The sequence below is a fragment of the Arachis stenosperma genome, chromosome 10, assembly GCF_014773155.1.
Source record: "Arachis stenosperma cultivar V10309 chromosome 10, arast.V10309.gnm1.PFL2, whole genome shotgun sequence".
NCBI lineage: Eukaryota > Viridiplantae > Streptophyta > Magnoliopsida > Fabales > Fabaceae > Arachis > Arachis stenosperma.
Genome location: NC_080386.1, coordinates 54273139 through 54294775, shown reverse-complemented (window position 1 = coordinate 54294775; position 21637 = coordinate 54273139). Strand labels below are relative to the sequence as shown.

The window sequence follows — 21637 nt, the reverse complement described above, 5'->3', positions numbered from 1 at the left end:
AAAATCATAAATTTGATTCTTGAAGCAAGAAAAAGCAGTGAATGGCGAAAAAAAATAATAAAAAAATAATTGGCGAAAAAAATATTTAGAAAGAAAAAGAAAAAGCAAGCAGAAAAAGCTAATAGCCCTTAAAACCAAAAGGCAAGGGTAAAAAGGATCCAAGGCTTTGAGCATCAATGGATAGGAGGGCCCAAGGAAATAAAATCCAGGCCTAAGCGGCTAATTCAAGCTGTCCCTAACCATGTGCTTGTGGCATGCAGGTCCAAGTGAAAAGCTTGAGACTGAGTGGTTAAAGTCGTGATCCAAAGCAAAAAGAGTGTGCTTAAGAGCTATGGACACCTCTAACTGGGGACTTTAGCAAAGCTAGTCACAATCTGAAAAGGTTCACCCAGTTATGTGTGTGTGGCATTTATGTATCTGGTGGTAATACTGGAAAACAAAGTGCTTAGGGCTACGGCCAAGACTCATAAAAGTAGCTGTGTTCAAGAATCAACAAACTTAACTAGGAGAATCAATAACACTATCTGAAATTCTAAGTTCCTAGAGATGCCAATCATTCTAAGCTTCAAGGGAAAAAGTGAGATGCCAAAACTGTTCAGAAGCAAAAAGCTACAAGTCCCGCTCATCTAATTAGAATTAATATTCATTGATATTTTGGAATTTATAGTATATTCTCTTCTTTTTATCCTATTTGATTTTCAGTTGCTTGGGGACAAACAACAATTTAAGTTTGGTGTTGTGATGAGCGGATAATTTATACGCTTTTTTGCATTGTTTTTAGGTAGTTTTTAGTATAATCTAGTTAAATTTAGAGATATGTTCATTAGTTTTTATGTTAAATTCATATTTCTGGACTTTACTAGGAGTTTTTGTGTTTTTCTATGATTTCAGGTAAATTCTGGCTGAAATTGAGGGACCTGAGCAAAACTCTGAAAGCAAGGCTGACAAAGGACTGCTGATGCTGTTGGATTTTGACCTCCCTGCACGCGAAATGGATTTTCTGGAGCTACAGAACTCAAAATTTCGCGCTCTCAACGGAGTTGGAAAGGAGACATTCAGAGCTTTCCAGCAATATATAATAGTTCATACTTTATTTGGGAATTGACGACGTAAACTGGCCCTCAACGCCAGTTCCATGCTGTTGTCCGGAATAAAACGCCAGAAACACGTCACGACCCGGAGTTGAACGCCCAAAACACGTTACAACTTGGCGTTCAACTCCAAAAGAAGCCTCAGCACGTGGATAGATCAAAGTTCAGCCCAAACATACACCAAGTGGGCCCTGGAAGTGGATTTATGCATCAATTACTTACTTCTGTAAACCCTAGTAGCTAGTTTATTATAAATAGGACTTTTTACTAGTGTATTAGTCATCTTTTGGCCATTCGGTCTTTTGATCATTCAGGGGGCTGGCCATTCGGCCATGCCTGAACCTTCATCACTTATGTATTTTCAACGGTGGAGTTTTTACACACCATAGATTAAGGGTGTGGAGCTCTGCTGTACCTCAAGTTTCAATGCAATTACTATTATTTTCTATTCAATTCTCTTTATTCCTATTCTAAGATATTCGTTGAAATTCAACTTGATGAATGTAATGATCCGTGACACTCATCATCATTCTCACCTATGAACGCGTGTGACTGACAACCACTTCCGTTCTACCTTAGACCGGGCGCATATATCTTGGATTCCTTAATCAGAATCTTCATGGTATAAGCTAGAATTGATGGTGGCATTCATGAGAATCTGGAAAGTCTAAACCTTGTCTGTGATATTTCGAGTAGGATTCTGGGATTGAATGACTGTGACGAGCTTCAAACACCTGAAGGCTGGGCGTTAGTGACAGACGCAAAAGAATCAAGGGATTCTATTCCAACCTGATTGAGTCCCGACAGATGATGAGCCGTGCTCTGATAGAGCATTTGGACCTTTTTCACTGAGAGGATGGGATGTAGCCATTAACAACGGTGATGCCCTACATACAGCTTTCCATGGAAAGGAGTAAGAAGGATTGAGGGAAGACAGTAGGAAAGCAGAGATCCAAAAGGGACAATTCATCTCCATGCACTTATCTGAAATTCCCACCATTAATTTACAAAAGTATTTCTATCCTATTTTATTTATCTTTTAATTATCTAATCTCCCATAACCACATGGATAAGCCTAACTGAGATTTACAAGATGATCATAGCTTGCTTCATACCAACAATCTCCGTGGGATCGACCCTTACTCACGTAAGGTATTACTTGGACGACCCAGTGCACTTGCGGGTTAGTTGTGCGAAGTTGTGAACCATGGCATTGACACCAAGTTTTTGGCGCCATTGCCAGGGAAAGAAAAAGCAATGAATTTTACAAAATACAATAACATATGAATCACAATTTCGTGCACCAAATATATATGAATTATGTGATGAACTTGAGAAAGGAGTCACATAACTCAGTTTAGAGTTCATCCTTTTACAATTCTCTTGATTAACATATTTTGGGTTGGTATGTGAGATGTATGATGAGCGGATAATTTGTACGCTTTTTGGCATTGTTTTTAGTATGTTTTTAGTATGATCTAGTTAGTTTTTAGTATATTTTTATTAGTTTTTAGTTAAAATTCACTTTTCTGGACTTTACTATGAGTTTGTGTGTTTTTCTGTGATTTCAGGTATTTTCTGGCTGAAATTGAGGGACCTGAGCAAAAATCTGATCCAGAGACTGAAAAGGACTGCAGATGCTGTTGGATTCTGACCTCCCTGCACTCGAAGTGGATTTTCTGGAGCTACAGAACCCCAATTGGCGCGCTCTCAACGGCTTTGGAAAGTAGACATCCTGGGCTTTCCAGCAATATATGATAGTCCATACTTTGCCCAAGATTTGATGGTCCAAACCGGCGTTCAAAGTCACCTTCAGATTTCCCAGCGTTAAACGCCGGAACTGGCACCTAAATGGGAGTTAAACGCCCAAACTGGCATAAAAGCTGGCGTTTAACTCCAAGAAGAGTCTCTACACGAAAATGCTTCATTGCTCAGCCCAAGCATACACCAAGTGGGCCCGGAAGTGGATTTTTATGTCATTTACTTATCTCTGTACACCCTAGGCTACTAGTTTCCTATAAGTAGGACCTTTTACTATTGTATTTTCATCTTTCAATCTTAGAAGCTTTTAATCATGTTTTTATGATTGAACCCTCTTTGGGAGGCATGGTCTCACGGCCATGCCTAGACCTTGTTCTTATGTATTTTCAACGGTGGAGTTTCTACACACCATAGATTAAGGTGTGGAGCTCTGCTGTACCTCGAGTATTAATGCAATTACTATTGTTCTTCTATTCAATTCCGCTTGTTCTTATTCTAAGATATTCATTCACACTCAAGAACTTGATGAATGTGATGATTATGTGACGCTCATCATCATTCTCACTCATGAACAAAGTGACTGACAACCACTCTTGTTCTACAAGCAAACAAGGCTCTAGTGTTTATCTCTTGGATTCCTGATACACGATGCATGGTTGATCGCCTGACAAACGAGCCAGCCATTCCGTGAGATCAGAGTCTTCGTGGTATAGGCAAGAACTGATGGTGGCATTCAAGAGAATCCGGAAGGTCTAACCTTGTCTGTGGTATTCTGAGTAGGATTCAATGATTGAATGACTGTGACGTGCTTCAAACTCCTGAGGGCGGGGCGTTAGTGACAGACGCACAAGAATCACTGGATTCTATTCCGGCCTGATTGAGAACCGACAGATGGATAGCCGTGCCGTGACAGGGTGCGTTGAACATTTCCAATGAGAGGATGGGAGGTAGCCACTGACAACGGTGAAACCCTTGCATAAGCTTGCCATGGAAAGGAGTAGGAAGGATTGGATGAAGACAGTAGGAAAGCAGAGAGACGGAAGGGACAAGCATCTTCATACGCTTATCTGAAGCTCTCACCAATGATACACATAAGTATCTCTATCTTTATCTTTCTGTTTTATTCATATATCATCTATACCCATTTGAGTCTGCCTGACTAAGATTTACAAGGTGACCATAGCTTGCTTCATACCAACAATCTCCGTGGGATCGACCCTTACTCGCGTAAGGTTTATTACTTGGACGACCCAGTGCACTTGCTGGTTAGTTGTGCGGAGTTGTAGTGATCACGATTTCGCACACCAAGTTTTTGGCGCCGTTGCCGGGGATTGTTTTGAGTATGGACAACTGACGGTTCATCTTGTTGCTTAGATTAGGTTTTTTTTTTCTTCAGAGTTCTTAAGAATAAATTCTAGTGTTTCATGATGATCTGTTGAAGTCTGGCTGGCTGAGAAGCCATGTCTAATCTTATTGGACCGAGGTTTCAACTGATCATCACAAGAGCTTGTTGATTTCTATCAATCTTGCTATTGGAGCAATGATCTGCTAAGGCTTGGCTGGCCATTGGCCATGTCTAGTGTTTTGGACCGAAGCTTTCTTTGAAAGCTTGGCTGGCTGTGAAGCCATGTCTAATTCCTGGACCGGAGTCTTAGACTAGCATTGCAATGATTCCTGGAATCCAAATTGAGAATTCTGAAACCTTTATTTTCTATTTTCATATAATTTTCGAAAAATCCAAAAAAATTTCAAAATCATAAAAACCAAAAATATTTTATGTTTCTTGTTTGAGTCTAGTGTCTAATTTTAAGTTTGGTGTCTTGCATGCATTGTTTATTTGATCTTGGTTCTATTTTCAAGTCAATAGTACAGGGAACTGAAGATTCAGAACATGCAGCAGAGGAATTACACAGAAAAAAACTGGGCGTTCAAAACGCCCAGTGAAGAAGGACAGACTGGCGTTTAAACGCCAGCCAGGGTGCCTGGTTGGGCGTTTAACGCCCAAAAAGGTAGTGCATTGGGCGTTAAACGCCAGAATGTGCACCATTCTGGGCGTTTAACGCCAGGATGGCACAAGGGGGAGGATTTTGTTTTCAAAATCAATTTTTTTTCAAGTTTTCAAAGTTTTTCAAAATCAAATCATATCTTTTCAATCAAATGTTTTCAAAATCAATTTCTTTCCTTTTTCAAAGATACTTGCTAACAATTAATGATTTGATTGAACATTTTAAGTATGTTGCCTTTTCTGTTGAGAGAGGTTTAATGTTTGAATCATATCTTTTCTTGTTAGGCAAGTCATTAATTTTTAAAATCAAATCTTTTTAAAAATTGTTTTCAAATCATATCTTTTCAATCATATCTTTTTAAAAGCATATTTTTTTTTATCATATCTTTTTAATCACATCTTTTTCAAAACAGTTTTTAATCATATCTTTTTGATTTCTAATTTCAAAAATCTTTTTCAAAAAAATTACTTGATTTTTTTTTCCACTCTTGATTTTCGAAAAGCAATTAGAGTTTTTCAAAAATGTTTTCAAAATATTTCACTTGATTTTCGAAAATTTCTTCCTCTCTTCCCACATCCTTCTATTTATGGAGTACCACTCCTTCTCAATGCACAATTCGAACTCTATCTAATTAAGTTCGAATTCTTCTACCTCTTCTTTCTATTTTTCTGTTCCTCTGACACCTCAAGGAATCTCTATACTGTGACATAGAGGATTCCATATTTTCTTGTTCTCTTCTCTTTCATATGAGCAGGAACAAAGACAAAAGCATTCTTGTTAAAGCTAACCCTGAACCTGAAAGGACCTTGAAGCGAAAGCTAAGAGAAGCTAAGGCTCAACTCTCTGTAGAGGACCTGACAGAAATCTTCAAAGAAGAAGAAACCATGGCAGCCGAAAACAACAACAACAACAACAATGCAGGGAAGGTGCTGGGTGACTTTACTGCACCTACTCCCGACTTCTATGGGAGAAGCATCTCTATCCCTGCCATTGGAGCAAACAACTTTGAGCTTAAGCCTCAATTAGTTTCTCTAATGCAACAGAATTGCAAGTTCCATGGACTTCCATTGGAAGATCCTCATCAGTTCTTAGCTGAATTCTTGCAAATCTGTGACACTGTCAAGACTAATGGGGTTGACCCTGAGGTCTACAGACTTATGCTATTCCCTTTTGCTGTAAGAGACAGAGCTAGGACATGGTTGGACTCACAACCTAAAGAAAGCCTGGACTCATGGGAAAAGCTAGTCAATGCCTTCTTGGCAAAGTTCTTTCCACCTCAAAAATTGAGTAAGCTTAGAGTGGAAGTCCAAACCTTCAGACAGAAGGATGGAGAATCCCTCTATGAAGCTTGGGAAAGATACAAACAATTGATCAGAAAATGTCCATCTGACATGCTTTCTGAATGGAGCATCATAGGTATTTTCTATGATGGTCTCTCTGAACTGTCCAAGATGTCTTTGGATAGCTCGGCTGGAGGATCTCTTCATCTGAAGAAGACGCCTACAGAAGCTCAAGAGCTAATTGAAATGGTTGCAAATAACCAATTCATGTACACTTCTGAAAGGAATCCTGTGAACAATGGGACAAGTCAGAAGAAAGGAGTTCTTGAGATTGATACTCTGAATGCCATTCTGGCTCAGAACAAGATATTGACTCAGCAAGTCAATTTGATTTCTCAAAGTCTGTCTGGAATGCAAAATGCACCAAGCAGCACTAAGGATGCTTCATCTGAGGAAGAAGCTTATGATCCTGAGAACCCTTCAATGGAAGAGGTGAATTACCTAGGAGAACCCTATGGAAACACCTATAATTCTTCATGGAGAAATCATCCAAATTTCTCATAGAGGAATCAAGAGAGACCTCAACAAGGTTTCAATAACAATAATGGTGGAAGATGTAACGACCCAATTTCTGGTAAGTCATGATCATACTAGAAACTGAGCGCTACCAACTTGTCTTCCTAATTATTATCTATTATTTACTATATGAGCCTGATTCGTTGTTAAAAGCGTAGTTATTTTGCGAGGTACTTTTTTTTTTGAAAACATTTGGATTAATAAACAGAATCATTCATAATCAATTCACAGATAATAATAGATAAAACAGTTATCAACAACCACACATAAATACATCTCAAGCATTTGTTAACATTCCGTGATCTAGCCTTTATTAGAACATAGACCGTTAGTTAAAACACCCCTAGATATAGCTAAATAATAACTATATACATATATATACATACAACATCCTAGGCCCTGACCTGTTCAAGAAGTCCCTAAGCTGGCGCCCAGGCTAGCCTAGACTCTATACCCACCTAGTCCCTCTAACCTACTAAAGCGAGGGAAAATACGTTCTAGGTCTTCTAAACTAAAGTCAGGTGGAACGTCATCAAAAGGTGGAAGGTCATATACTACTCCTCTGCACGATCATATGACATCAAAGAGCATCTCTCAAGTACTTCATCGAGTGGCCACATAACAGCAACATCGTACGAAGGAGTTAGGCTAAAGTTTGTAGATAAGCGGGGTGCAGACGTTGGCTGGCCTCACCGTATATACATATGAACAGAGAACGGAATTCACCCTAGACTCAGAAGACTACCTAGAGCAGAATCCTCTTTACGAACAGTCATCAGTGAACTACGGAAGGGTACTCATGCTTCCATCTGGAGGGGGAAGGGAGAGAGAAGGGGTAAGAACTGGGGAGTTCTTAGTAGGGTCGGGGTTATTAGTTAAGTTCATTAATTCTATGTTGTTTGGCAGATGAATAACAGAATATAGATGAGCAGTAAACAGAAGATAGATAAATTAAAAAAAATAAAAACAACAGAAAGCAGGACACAAACAAAAGGATACAAGAAAATACAACACAAATACAAAGAATAGAATACAAACAAACAAAGCATACATTTACTCAACAATCATAACAGAGGAAATGCACAACCAAGTATGATGCATGTCTGTCCTATGCAGGCCATGAGCTCACGTGTCGGTTTACACCCTGCATCCCGACATTACCTAGGAACAAGTCCCAGATATGGCTTCCCATTGTGTCCTTAGTGCATATGTGTCGGTGGTAAGAATACCACTCCTTCGTGACTACCGGCAGTCGGCGCAAAGCCCGACCCCATAATATACGCACAAGGGGAAACAGTGATCCTCAGTTCGTGGGCGTACCCGAGATCAATTCACAACAATAAAACAGAGATCTTCAGTTCGTGGGTTATTCCCCGAGATCAATACACAATAACATAGTGATCTTCAGTTCGTGGGTTATATCCGAGATCAATACACAGCAAACAATGATCTTCAGTTCGTGGGTTATACCCGAGATCAACATACAACAATTCATGGGTTATTCCCGTAATCAATGATTATCAGTCCGTGGGTTTTTCCCGCTTATAAAACAAATAACAATTTATGGGTTTCCCCGAGATCAATGATCATTCAGTTCGTGGGTACTTCCCGAATTCAACCAATTATCAGTTCATGGGTGTCCCCCGTAGTTAAACAACTAACAGTTCGTGGGGTATTCCCGCCTTTTATCGTTTTTCGTTATCCTTTCTCAACCTCAACAAATCCACAAATCAATCTTCATTTCCTCTTTCCCTTTGAATCCTTAACACATATTCCTAAACCTTTCTTAACTTTCTCTTTATCTCTTTACTCTGCTCTAATTACTCTGTTTTCTGTATCTCTTTATTTTTCTCTGATTACTATTTCCTTTATATATATGTTACTCTTCTTCTCTTTATCTCTTTCCTCAACTCTGATTATTCTGTTCTCTGTGTTTCCCTACTCTGCTCTGATTTTCTCTGCTTAACATATATAGTTGAAGCTTATGTAAATTTCAGTATAAATAGTTAGCCTGTCCCAAGTATAGGTTCATTAAGTCTATACTGAAACAGTTTAACTTTTCATATAATACCTGTTCCGGGGGTTACCTGAAACGTGTAGCTCGGTCGTCTGGAGAGGCCCGAGGTGGGGGTTCAGGGACCCGAGCTCGATATGTGGAGTGGTTGGTGGTTGTACCTGCAATGACACTCCGATGCTTAAGTTAGCATGGGTCCAAGCAGATAAGTGTAGAATGTGGAATGAATGAAATACCTGGGTGCTCCAGTGTATTTATAGTAGTTGGCCGTGATCTTCCCTGGATAAGATATTCTTATCTTATCTTATCTTTGGGAGTTTTATCTCTATCTTTGTGGAACCGCCCTTTCTAGGCCCTTTCGGCCTTTAGGTTTTGGGCTGCGTTCCTTTTGATGGGCCTTCCTTTGCTTGATTGTCCGAGGTCCGACCTTTAGGCGTGGGCCTTAGGGCGAGGTCGGACCTTTTCATGGATTTGCCGAGTTGGAGGAGCCCGGTCAGGGTATGAACAGTGCCCCTGTCCGAGTTCGTCCTTTTTGGGAGGTCGAGCTCGGGCATAGTAGTTTTTCAAAATTCAAAAATGGCCGTTTCCGCATTTATTGCATTTTACCGTTTCTCCTCGATTTCCGTTCGGGCTCTGTGAAGGCTTTATTTATTTGCTCCCTTCCTTTTTCTTCGTTTATTCTGTTCCTTTCTTGTTTTTTCTAAGTTTCGCCATCTCCTTTTTCGAGCACCGCTTCTCTTTCTTTGTTTCTTCTTCCCCGAATCTTTCCGTGTGTCTTTCCGGGGTTTCCTCTGCGCCGCCGCTTCGTTCTCCTTGCTTCGGAGCTCTTTGCCTTTGTTTTCTTTGCTTTGGAGCTCTTCGCCTTCGTTTTCTTTCTTCCAGGTTTGTTCTTCTGTTTCTATTTTCTTGTGATCATATGCTTCTGTTCTTTGTGTGGCTCTTGTTTGTTTCTTTATGAAAAGGGTTGAAACGAAAAGAGGCGCCGCCATTGCTTTGTTTGTATATATGGGGGGGTTCTTTTTGTTTTTCTGGTACTTTGTTCCGGGTTGCCGCATTTTCTTTGTTGGGTTTTTGTTTCTTGCTTGGCTGAACGGGTTTTTCGCTGTCTGCTTTATGTGATTTTTGCTTGCTTTTGTATTTCTTCTTTGTAGGTAAGAGTTTTATGTCTCGAAAGGTTCTTCAGGCGATGTCGACCAAGATTCCAAGTGGTCTTGGTTGGGTAGACCCTCTTCCTCTAAAAGTCCCTTCTGTGGTAGATTCTGAATATTTGGCTAGGTTCCGTAGGCACTGTAGCATATGTGAGAATAGAGAGTCTGAGAGGGATTATGAACTAGTAGCCCCGGATTCCGAGGAGAGAGTTTGCTTCCCGCCTTTAGATAGTTCCGAGAAGCTCTTCTTTTATGCTTATGATTGTTTTTTCTCTAAGCTGAGTGTCCGACTTCCTTTTACCGACCTGGAGTCCGAGGTGTTGTGGTCTTGTAACCTTGCCCCTACGCAGCTCCATCCAAATTCTTGGGCGTTTTTAAAGTTGTTTCAACTTTTGTGTCAGTTTTTGGGCGTCGCTCCCTCTATTTCTCTTTTTTCCTACTTGTTTGTGTTGACGAAGCCGGGGTCGGGTGGAGGGAAGGTGTCTTGGGTCTCTTTTAGGGCTAACCAGGGGAGGAAGTTTTGTACCCTTTATGATGAGTCCTTTCACGATTTCAAGAACTTTTATTTCAAGGTCCGGGCTACTGGAGACGTCCGACCTTTCTTTCTGGATGAGAGTGGGGAGCCTTCTTTTCCTCTTTGTTGGCAGGAGAATGTAGTGTCTGCTAAGTATACTTTTGAGAGTCTAGATGAGTTTGAGCAGGCTTTTGTGGGTGTGGTGAGCAGTTTATGGGGTCGGGCACCTCACTTGGATACGAAGAAAATGTTGGGAGATCCAAGCCTTCTCCGTTCCGAGTTAGGTAGTTTCCCGACCTCTCCGAGATTCTTCTTTTTAGTATTTTGGTTTTGCTTGTTTTTGGTGGAATTTCTGTTGTGGTAATCCTTTTCTTTTTATTTCTGCAGAGATGTCTTCTCAGGCGGATTCCATGAAGTTCCTCCGTCGGACGAAGAAGTCTGTGGCTGCTCGAAACATCGAGGCTGGGGAGGCTTCTGCCCGATCTTCTCCGCAGAAGACTACCGTGGGTGTTCAGACTCGGTCGAAGACTATTCCGACTCCCCAGTTCCGAGCTATAAATCAAGACCCTCCGACCTCCGGGCCTGCTACCTCTTCTCCTCCCCCGTTCTCGGGTCCTCCTCCCAAGAAGCAGAAGACCTCTCAAGAGCTTGCGGGTTTTAACGATAAGGATTTCGATGCTCTTGGTTGGATTGAACAGCATATTCTCCCTCAGACTTTTATTTCTACTGATGACGTGTCTATGGAGCACCATTTTCAATATATGGCGCGGAGTTGTGTTCGGATGGCCAGTCTTCATGCTGCTATTGCCCGGGAGTTCAAGAAATCCCCCATTGGTGCGACCAGCTCCCGACTTGAGAAGGCTCAGTCTGAGTTTGAGAGGATTAGTGAGCTGAAGGCTGCTAGGATTACTGAGCTGGAGGCCTCTCTGGAGAAAGAGAAAGCTAAAGCTACCGCGGCTGTGGCGGCAGCGAAAGCATCTGAGGAGATGGCGAAGGCGGCGACGGAGAATTATACTCGGGTATACGCCGAGCTTGTGGAGACAAAGGAGAAGTTGCAATCTGCTCGGGATGATTTTTACGAGCTAGAGGGTCATGTGGCCAAGGGTATGGATGCTATGTTTGGCAATTTGAAGGATCAGGTCCGGGTTCTTGCTCCTGACCTGGATCTGAGTTTGTTTAGCACGGATAACGTTGTTGTGGAGGGAAAGATTGTTCCTGCTCCCAACGAGGATGAGGTTCCGGTGTCCGACCTTAATGTTCCGGTTGCGAACCCGACTTCACCTTTGGCCGGGGATGGATCTGGTGTGGAGGTTTCAAACCGAGATGATGGTGCTGTCAAGGCTGTCCCGATTTCTATGGTTCTTCCTCCGCAGCCTTCTACCGATGTGGAATCCGGAAAGGACCTTGATTCTCTGTAATCTTTTATTTTTGGTTTTTTGCCCGGCCTGTGGGCTCTTTTGTTTTTGGATGGTTTCTGTGAACGCTTTGGACGCTTTTCTGCCATTAGCTACTTGTAGTAACTTTTTAGCTTATTATGCGGTGTTTTGCTTTGACTTTTTGTTCCGCTTTTATGCTTTTTAGTTGTTTTTTTGGATAACAACTTTTTAGCCAGCGCTTGAAACTTCATTTTTATCCTTTTCTTCGATTTCGTTTCTTCGCTTGTACTTTTTTAGTTGTTTTTGGATAACAACTTTTTTAGTAAGCGTTTTCGAAACTTCGTTTTAACCTTTCCTTTGATTTCGTTTCTTCGCTTGTACTTTTTTAGTTGTTTTTGGATAACAACTTTTTTAGTAAGCGTTTTCGAAACTTCGTTTTATCCTTTCCTTCGATTTCGTTTCTTCGCTTGTACTTTTTTAGTTGTTTTTGGATAACAACTTTTTAGTAAGCGTTTTCGAAATCTTGGCTTTTGCCATTTTTAAGGCTTCTTTCTTGGATCCGGGCTTTTTCTCGGACCTCGGGCGTTCGAGTACCTCCCTTTGTTGGGTCCGACCTTGTTTGGTCGGCCTTTTAAGTTATTTTTGCAATCTCTTTTTATTTGGCTTTTTGAGCATTTTCAGAGTTGCTTTATAACTTCTCACATTAATTTGAACCTCGTCGCTTTATCTTTGCCGACCTCGTGTGGTCTCTTGGCAAATGATTTTTTGCGTTTTGCCGAGCATAAATTAATGCGCCTTGGCGGGGTACTTTCCAGGACTTGTTTCATTTATGAGGAAGGAGAAAAGAAAATAGAAAAATTTGATTAGTATTAAAAAAGAAGGAATATTTACAGAGTGTTTACCCTTGACTAGGTCGGGTGTCTTTATTTAACCGGGTGTCTCATGAAAAAACCCTTGTAGGGAAAAAGAGTACACCTCGGGTTAAATTTTTCTAGCTGTAGTACCGTCTTAGATTGCAGGCGTGCCAGGCCCTGGGCAGCTCATTGCCTTCTAGGTCGGATACTTTGTAGTAGCCTGTCCCTAAGACTTCTGTTACTTTGTAGGGTCCTTTCCAATTTGCAGCTAGCTTTCCTTCTCCCGACTTTTGTGTTCCGATGTCATTTCGGATTAGAATTAGGTCGTGAATGGAGAAGCTTCTCTTTATTACTTTCTGATTGTATCTGAGTGCCGTTCGCCGCTTTAAGGCTTCTTCTTGGATTCGGGCTCTTTCTCGGACCTCGGGGAGGAGGTCGAGTTCTTCCCTTTGTGCCTGCGGGTTACCTTTTTCGTTGTAGAAGATGGTTCTAGGTGACCCTTCCTCTATTTCGATAGGAATCATTGCCTCTATCCCGTAGGCTAGTCGGAATGGTGATTCTCCCGTTGTAGAGTGTGGAGTTGTCCGATATGCCCATAGCACCTGGGGGAGCTCTTCGGCCCATGCCCCTTTGGCTTCTTGGAGTCTCCGTTTTAACCCGGCCAAGATAACTTTATTTGCAGCCTCTGCTTGTCCATTGGCTTGTGGGTGCTCGACTGAGGTGAATTGCTGTTTGATGTTTAGTTCGGCCACCAAGTTCTGAAAACTTGTGTCTGTGAACTGTGTTCCATTGTCTGTTGTGATGGAGTAGGGGACTCCGAACCTTGTGACAATGTTTTTGTATAGGAATTTGTGACTTTTCTGAGCCGTAATGGTGGCTAAGGGTTCAGCTTCGATCCACTTTGTGAAGTAGTCGACCCCTACTATGAGGTATTTGACTTGCCCCGGTCCTTGGGGGAACGGGCCGAGTAGGTCAAGTCCCCATTTTGCGAAGGGCCATGGTGCGGTGATGCTGATAAGGTCTTCGGGTGGTGCCTTGTGAAAATTGGCGTGTTTTTGGCAGGGGGGGCATATTTTCACAAATTCCGTTACGTCTCTTTGCAAGGTCGGCCAGTAGAACCCGGCTCGGACTACTTTTTTGGATAATGCCCGAGCTCCGAGATGGTTCCCACACATGCCTCCGTGGACTTCTTCGAGGACGTTCTTTGTTTCTGAGGTCGGGACGCACCTAAGGAGGGGATTTGAGAATCCTCTTCTGTATAATACGTCGTGAATTAGCGTATAATTCTGGGTGTCTTTCGTGAGTCTTTTAGCTTCCTTTCTTTCGGCGGGAAGAGTTCCCGACTTCAGGTAGTTGAGTATGGGGGTCATCCATCCTTGCTGTTGGCTGGATATATTTAGCGTTTCTTCCCCTCTTAGCACGGAGGGAGATTGTAAGGTTTCCTGGAGGAGACTTCTGTTGTTGCCTCCGGGTTTGGTGCTGGCAAGCTTTGAGAGGGCGTCTGCCCGGGCGTTTTGTTCCCGAGGTATGTGCTGGATCTGTATTTCTGAAAAGTGGTGTAATTGTGCCTGTGTTTGGTCCAGGTATTTCTTCATAGTTGGGTCTTTGGCCTGGTAGCTTCCATTTACTTGTGACGTGACGACCTGGGAGTCACTGAAGATCGTGATTTTCTGGGCTCCGACCTCTTCGGCTAGCTTTAGACCTGCTAGTAGGGCCTCGTATTTGGCTTGATTGTTTGAAGCCTGGAACTCGAATTTTAGGGATAGTTCTATCCGCGTTCCTTGGTCGCTTTCGAGTATAACCCCGGCTCCGCTTCCTGTTTTGTTTGAGGACCCGTCGACATACAGGTTCCATGAGAGTGGGGTTCCAGGGGTTTCAGTGTATTCTGCGATGAAGTCGGCTAGATACTGAGATTTTATGGCAGTCCGGGCTTCATAGTGGAGGTCGAACTCGGACAGTTCCACCGCCCATTGTAGTATTCGTCCTGCCAGGTCTGTTTTTTGCAGGATGTGTCTCATAGGTTGGTTTGTCCGGATTTTGATGGTGTGGGCTTGAAAGTAGGGACGGAGCCTCCGAGCTGTGAACACTAGGGCGTAGGCGAATTTTTCTATCTTCTGATAGTTTAATTCGGCCCCTTGTAGTGCTTTGCTTACAAAGTATATGGGGCGTTGTCCTTGGTCATTTTCTCGTATTAACGCTGAAGCGACTGCTCGATTTCCAACCGAGAGGTATAGTACGAGTTCTTCTCCTTTTAGAGGTCGGGTTAGGATTGGTGGTTGTCCGAGGAATTCCTTGAATTCTTGAAAGGCTTTTTCGCACTCCGGGGCCCATGAGAAGGGTTTCCCTTTCTTCAGGAGTGAGTAGAGAGGTAGTGATTTTATTGCTGATCCTGCCAAGAATCTTGATAGGGCGGCTAGCCTTCCATTCAGTTGTTGTACTTCTTTGACACACGTCGGACTCTTCATATTGAGTATCGCTTGGCATTTGTCCGGGTTTGCTTCGATGCCCCTTTGAGTCAGCATGAAGCCTAAGAACTTTCCGGCTTCTGCGGCGAAGGTGCACTTTGTCGGGTTAAGTCTCATGTTGTGTTTTCTGAGGGTGCCAAAGATACTGGTGAGGTCGGTCAGCAAGTTTCCGTCTTCTTGTGTCTTTACCAGCATGTCGTCGACGTACACCTCCAGCTGTAGTCCGATGTGCTCTGAGAACACTTTGTTCATTAGCCTCTGGTAGGTTGCCCCTGCGTTCTTCAGCCCGAAGGGCATTACTACGTAGCAGTAGTTTGCCCTTGGGGTTATGAACGAGGTCTTTTCTTGGTCGGGTTCGTACATCGGGATTTGATTGTATCCCGAGTATGCGTCCATGAAGGAGAGATATCTGTAGCCTGAGGCTGCGTCTACCAAGGTGTCGATGTTTGGTAGTGGATATGGGTCTTTGGGGCAGGCTTTGTTGAGATCCGTGTAATCGACGCACATCCTCCATTTTCCGTTAGGCTTTTTTACCAGGACCACGTTTGCGAGCCATAGGGGGTATTTTACTTCCCTAATGAACCCTGCATCTAGCAGTGCTTGTACCTGTTCTTCTATTGCTTGCATGCGCTCGGGTCCGAGCTTCCGGCGTCTTTGTTGGACCGGTCTGGATCCCGGGTATACTGATAGCTTATGGCACATCAGGTCGGGGCTTATGCCTGGCATGTCGGAGGCTTTCCATGTGAAGAGGTCGGAATTTCCCTTTAAGAGGGTTATGAGTTCCTCTTTTAGGCCTGCCTCAAGGTTTGCTCCTATGTTTGTTATTTTTTCAGGTGTGTTCCCAATTTGGACTTTTTCGGTTTCTCCCTCTGGTTGTGGCCGAAGATCTTCTCGGGCTTGAACTCGTCCGAGTTCTATTGTGTTGATCTCTTTCCCTTTTAGGCTCAGGCTTTCGTTGTAGCATCGCCGCGCTAGCTTTTGGTCGCCTTTTAGGGTAGCGATTCCTTTTGCGGTAGGGAACTTCATACAGAGGTGTGGGGTCGAGACTATTGCTGCCAATCTGTTTAGGGTTGGTCGCCCAATGAGGGCATTGTATGCTGAAGTGACGTCGACTATAATGTAGTCGATGCTTAATGTTTTAGATTGCTCGCCTCTTCCAAAGGTAGTGTGTAGCGAGATGTATCCTAAGGGACGGATCGGGGTGTCCCCTAGCCCAAATAGGTCGGTGGGATAGGCCTTTAGCTCTCTTTCTTCAAGTCCGAGCTTGTCGAAGGCCGTTTTGAACAGGATATCTGCCGAGCTTCCCTGGTCAATCAGGGTTCGATGTAAGTTGGCGTTTGCTAGGATAATGGTGATTACCATTGGGTCGTCGTGCCCGGGTATTATCCCTTGAGCATCTTCTCGGGTAAATGAGATAGTAGGTAATTCAGGCAGGGGACTGTCTTCTCGGACATGATAGACTTCTTTGAGGTGTCTTTTTCGTGAGGATCTGGATGTTCCTCCGCCTGCAAAACCTCCATTTATCATGTGTACGTGCCTTTCGGGGGTTCGCGGGGTTTGTTCGGCCCGACCTTCGTTATCTCCCCGCCTTCTCTTCCTGGTCTCTTCTCCTTTCTCTGCTATGTATCTGTCGAGTTTTCCTTCTCTGGCTAGCTTTTCTATAACATTTTTTAGGTCGTAGCAGTCGTTAGTAGGATGACCGTAGAGTTTGTGATATTCACAGTACTCGGACCGATCTCTCCCCGCTCTCTTGTGTTTTAGAGGTCGGGGCGGGGGGATCTTTTCGGTGTGGCATACTTCTCTGTAGACGTCTGCCAGGGAGACTCGGAGGGGGGTGTAGTTGTGGTACTTCCGTGGCTTGTCCGAGTTGGGTTCTTCTTTCTTCTTCTGTTCCCGATCTCGCTCTCGGAGTGGGTAGGTTGATTCCTTCCTAGAAGAGTCTCTTAGCTGGGAGGTTTCCTCCATGTTGATATATTTTTCTGCCCACTCCTGCACCTCGTATAGGGAGGTCGGGTATCATTTGGATAGGGATTGGCTAAACGGTCCCTCTTTTAGGCCGTTTGCTAGTCCCATGATGGCTGCTTCGGTGGGTAAGTGTTGTATGTCCAGGCAGGCTTTGTTGAATCGCTCCATGTATTCTCGGAGGGTTTCTTGGTTACCTTGTTTGATCCCGAGTAGACTGGGGGCATGTTTTGTCTTGTCCTTTTGAATAGAGAACCTTGTTAGGAATTTTTTGGTCAGGTCTTCGAAGCTGGTGATTGATCTTGGTGGCAGGTTGTCGAACCACTTCATGGCTGTCTTGGTGAGAGTGGTGGGGAAGGCTTTGCACCGAATCGCGTCGGAGGCGTCGACTAGGTACATTCTGCTTCTGAAATTGCTGAGGTGGTGACTTGGATCGGTGGTGCCGTCGTAGAGATCCATATCGGGTGGTTTGAAGTTTCGCGGTACCTTCTCCTTCATGATCTCTTGCGTGAAGGGATCATGGTTGCCTTCGGGGGTGGTGCCGCGTTCTGTCCGGCCTTTCAGGTTGGCCTCTATCTTCCGCAGTTTTTCTTCCAATTCTCTGCGCTTTCGAGTCTCCCTCCTCAGATCTTGTTCAGTTTCTTTCTGTTTCCTTATGTCTTTTTCGAGTTGTTTCAGTCGGTTTTGTTGTGCCTGGACTGCTTCTAGAATTTCCGAGCTCTTTTCTTTTTCGGGATTTTGTGGATCTTTGTTTGGGAGTGATGTCTTTGGGTGATTCTGTTTGTTTCCTCCTGGAGTGCGTGGTGACAGTGGGCTGTCCGGACGTTCTCCGGTGTCAATTTCTTCCTCTTGTTCAGACGCAGCGCGGTCATTATTGTGAGGGTCGTCCGCCATGGTAGGGGGATGACTTCCAGGTCCCCGGCAACGGCGCCAATGTTCCGGGGGTTACCTGAAACGTGTAGCTCGGTCGTCTGGAGAGGCCCGAGGTGGGGGTTCAGGGACCCGAGCTCGATATGTGGAGTGGTTGGTGGTTGTACCTGCAATGACACTCCGATGCTTAAGTTAGCATGGGTCCAAGCAGATAAGTGTAGAATGTGGAATGAATGAAATACCTGGGTGCTCCAGTGTATTTATAGTAGTTGGCCGTGATCTTCCCTGGATAAGATATTCTTATCTTATCTTATCTTTGGGAGTTTTATCTCTATCTTTGTGGAACCGCCCTTTCTAGGCCCTTTCGGCCTTTAGGTTTTGGGCTGCGTTCCTTTTGATGGGCCTTCCTTTGCTTGATTGTCCGAGGTCCGACCTTTAGGCGTGGGCCTTAGGGCGAGGTCGGACCTTTTCATGGATTTGCCGAGTTGGAGGAGCCCGGTCAGGGTATGAACAATACCTAACCCTAGTCGCAACTCAAGTACTATCTAAGTTGCCCTAATTTGTTCACTAATCTCTGTCTGTTTTCTGTCATTAAAACTTTACAGACTTTTTCTTTGACTTTTATCTTTTCTTCAACCTTTATCTTTTCTTTATCTTTTCCTCACTAACATGTTATTACCACTCCCTAAGTGTTTTATGAAGGTAATTATGAGATTCTGCACTTAAAGTTGTCTTTCTAAAGCTTTTACAGAAAACTGCCTTTTCTGTATTATTTTATTATTTTTATTAAAATATTATTTTTAATTAAATATTATTATTTAATATTTTATTATTATTTATTATTTTATTATTAAATTTTCGAAAATTAACTTTACTTTAACCTTTAACCTTTAAAATTCACTTTTTACCCCGGTAACTTTTAATATTTCTACTTTAACCACCCTAACTTTCAGAAATTACCAAATAACCCCTTAAACACCAAAATAATTACTTCCTTGCCCTTTCTAAGATCTAAAAGGTGTTCTTCAATGTTCTTCACCACACTCAAAGTGTTCTTCGTGTTCTTCATATATTCTTCAAATCCTTTCTCTGTTTTTACCCGTTTTTCAATCTTTTCAGCAACCGATTTTTACCAAAATTCATAATAAATTCCTAGCCACTAAAACCCCATCTTTTCAACATGATTTCAACACAAATTGAACTTCAATTTAAGGCCTAGGGTTCGTTTTTCCAGCAGCCATAAGAACACACATTCATAGCTTGAATTTCATCAAATTTCATCAATTTTTCACCAAAATTTCAACAGGAATTACTCATACAAACAATCAATTTCAAGCACAGCCAAACCATATCATAATCACACAACTCAAACACAATCAATCAAGATTAAATTCGTCAAACCCTACCTGGTTTTGCTGCTCCTAATTCAATCAAACTTTCAGGTGGTCCTTAAGCACTTTTTCCTCCTAAAACACATCAAGAAAACACATTTTTACCCATGTTTCCTTGAAACCGAATTGAAGAGGGAGGGAGACAGCCATCTCACCTTATTTCCAGCCTTGATAATTCACATGGTTATGTAGAGGAAGAAGAGAGGATCATTTTGGTGAAATCGGTGTTTTGATTTGAGTTTTAGTTCAGAAGAAATCAAGCTTTGAAGATTAAAGGGTCATGAAAGTTTCTCTCTTTTCTCTCTTCACATTTTCGGCCAAAGGGAGTAAATGACCAGCCTTGGAGTGTCTTGGGGGTGTAAGGAGAGTTGTGATTGGTTGGCTTGAAGGTGGATTAAAATAATATTAAAATATCTCAGGTGTATAACTACTAAAACTAGGTGTATCGGAACACTTGTAAAAATATCTCTAAAAATTATTTTCTGAGCTACTAGCATAAATGACACTAGTAACATATTTATTATGAGAATAGAGCATGTATGATGAGGCCTTAGCATTGCTAAAGTCATCAGAGAGTGCTGGTGCTAAGCTGCACCAGTAAACTGTGAACCCGGTTAAACCGATTTTCAGTTTTTAACTAAAACAGACCAGGTAACCTTATAATATCATTCAAGCATTTTCTAATACTAATATAATGATAATATTATACTATTATCTCTCTCCTCTCATGAATCGAGTCCAGTTCGTCAAACTGAGACTATTTACGAAAATCAGAATCAAAACTGCCAACCGATACGGTTCAAAAACTAGGTTCTTCGCGATCGCATTATCGAGATTGCCTCAGAGGAGGTTCTAGCTTAAGGATGACATAATGATAATGAGGATTGAGATACTTGTTGATATAGAAGAGGTGTTCCCTTTACTGATCTTCTGACAAAATCCGTGCCTTCAGAAAATATCTCGCATACTCGAAAATCAGGGTTGTTACAGAAGAAACAGGTTTAGCAATGGCAAGCCTTTTCCATCATCTTCTCAGCAACAGACAGAGAGTTCTAAGCAGAACACCTCTAACTTAGCAACCATGGTCTCTGATCTAATCAAAACCACTCAAAGTTTCATGACTGAAACAAGATCCTCCATTAGGAATTTGGAGGCACAAGTGGGACAGCAGAGCAAGAAAGTTACTGAACTCCCTCCTAGTACTCTCCCAAGCAACACAGAAGAAAATCCAAAAGGAGAGTGCAAGGCCATCAACATGGCCGAATTTGGAGAGGAGGGAGAGGAAGTGAACGCCACTGAGTAAGACCTCAATGGGCGTGCACTGACCTCCAATGAGTTTCCTAATGAGGAACCATGGGAATCTGAGACTCAAAATGAGACCATAGAGATTCCATTGGACTTACTTCTGCCTTTCATGAGCTCTGATGAGTATTCTTCCTCTGAAGAGGATGAGTATGTCACTGAAGAGCAAGTTGCTAAATACCTTGGAGCAATCATGAAGCTAAATGACAAGTTATTTGGAAATGAGACTTAGGAGGACGCACCTCCTTTGCTCACCAAAGAACTAAATGACTTGTCTAGGCAGAAATTACCTCAAAAGAGACAAGATCCTGGGAAGTTTTCCATACCTTGCACCATAGGCACCATGACCTTCAAGAAGGCTCTGTGTGACTTAGGGTCAAGTGTAAACCTCATGCCTCTCTCTGTAATGAAGAAGCTAGGGATCTTTGAGGTACAAGCTGCAAGAATCTCACTAGAGATGGCAGACAACTCAAGAAAACAAGCTTATGGACTTGTAGAGGATGTTTTGGTGAAGATTGAAGACCATTACATCCCTGCTGATTTCATAGTCCTAGAGCCCTCTGTCAAGCTACTGACATTAAAGAAGCGCTTGTTGGGAGGCAACCCAATGTTATATTTTATCTATTTTCTTTTGTTATTTTATTTTTTTTTTGTAGGTTGATGATCATAAGAAGTCACAAAATCAATTGAAAAAGCAAAAACAGAATGAAAAACAGGAAGAAAAACAGCACACCCTGGAGGAAGAACCTACTGGCGTTTAAACACCAGTAAGGCTAGCAGTTGGGCGTTTAACGCCCAGTCTGGCACCATTCTGGGCGTTTAACGCCAGAAAAGGGCACCAGACTGGCGTTAAACGCCAGGAAAGGGCAAGAACCTGGCGTTAAACGCCAGAAATGGGCACCAGCCCGACGTTTAACGCCAGATTTGGCACAAAACGTGTTTTTGCATGCCATTTTGTGCAAGGATGACTTTTCCTTGACACCACAGGATCTGTGGACCCCACAGGATCCCCACCAACCCCACCACT

General features: G+C 42.8%; 1 long non-coding RNA gene and 1 other non-coding gene across 2 annotated transcripts; both read right to left on the bottom strand.

Moving 5' to 3' along the window:
• Positions 1-6147: 6147 nt before the first annotated feature.
• LOC130958400 (small nucleolar RNA R71) lies at positions 6148-6251 on the bottom strand. Its single transcript, XR_009077524.1, has one exon. It is a non-coding gene; the product is annotated as a small nucleolar RNA R71 (small nucleolar RNA).
• A 1259-nt stretch (positions 6252-7510) lies between these two features.
• LOC130954297 (uncharacterized) lies at positions 7511-19552 on the bottom strand. The gene is made up of 3 exons (XR_009076243.1): positions 19464-19552; positions 19324-19383; positions 7511-7523 (listed from the first exon to the last, which is right to left on the bottom strand). It is a non-coding gene; the product is annotated as an uncharacterized LOC130954297 (long non-coding RNA).
• Between the last annotated feature and the right edge of the window lie 2085 nt (positions 19553-21637).